The sequence below is a fragment of the Haplochromis burtoni genome, unplaced genomic scaffold (assembly GCF_018398535.1).
Source record: "Haplochromis burtoni strain Fernald_Lab_line unplaced genomic scaffold, NCSU_Asbu1 Contig_4, whole genome shotgun sequence".
In the NCBI taxonomy this organism is placed as follows: Eukaryota; Metazoa; Chordata; class Actinopteri; order Cichliformes; family Cichlidae; genus Haplochromis; species Haplochromis burtoni.
In genome coordinates this window covers 3,415,208-3,415,690 of record NW_024582365.1, presented here as the reverse complement: position 1 = coordinate 3,415,690, position 483 = coordinate 3,415,208, and positions in this window count along the sequence as shown.

Here is a 483-nt window from a genome sequence, read left to right as displayed (position 1 = left end):
ATCTTTCTCCACTCAAACACATTTAGTTAACTTTGGAGGTTTGAGCTCCAGTTTGCAGGATAATCTACGTGCATCTTTTTCTGTGTGCTCCACCTGAATCTCAGTTTAACACATGTACACATAGCAAGGATTTTGAGAGTTTAGAAAACAGGGTGCAGTATGAAACTTACAAATCCAAGATGTAAACTAGAAACTTTTAGTGAAGCTGGAGACCTCTGTCACACTATAAAATGAACAACACTTTGCACCGTAAAAATATTCAAGTATAAATTCTCATCATCAAGTAGTTCATAAAGAAACCTCTTACTGGAGTTTCTGAGACTAAGTATTAATAGTCCTAAAATAAGTCTATTTGGTTTTCTGTTATCGGAGTTTTATAAGAATTCGTACATTTTGTCAGGGTCAGGAGTTGTATCTCTCAAGGGTTTAACCGATCCAAAACATTAATAACATCACACTGTACAAAAACATGCCGTCCATTTC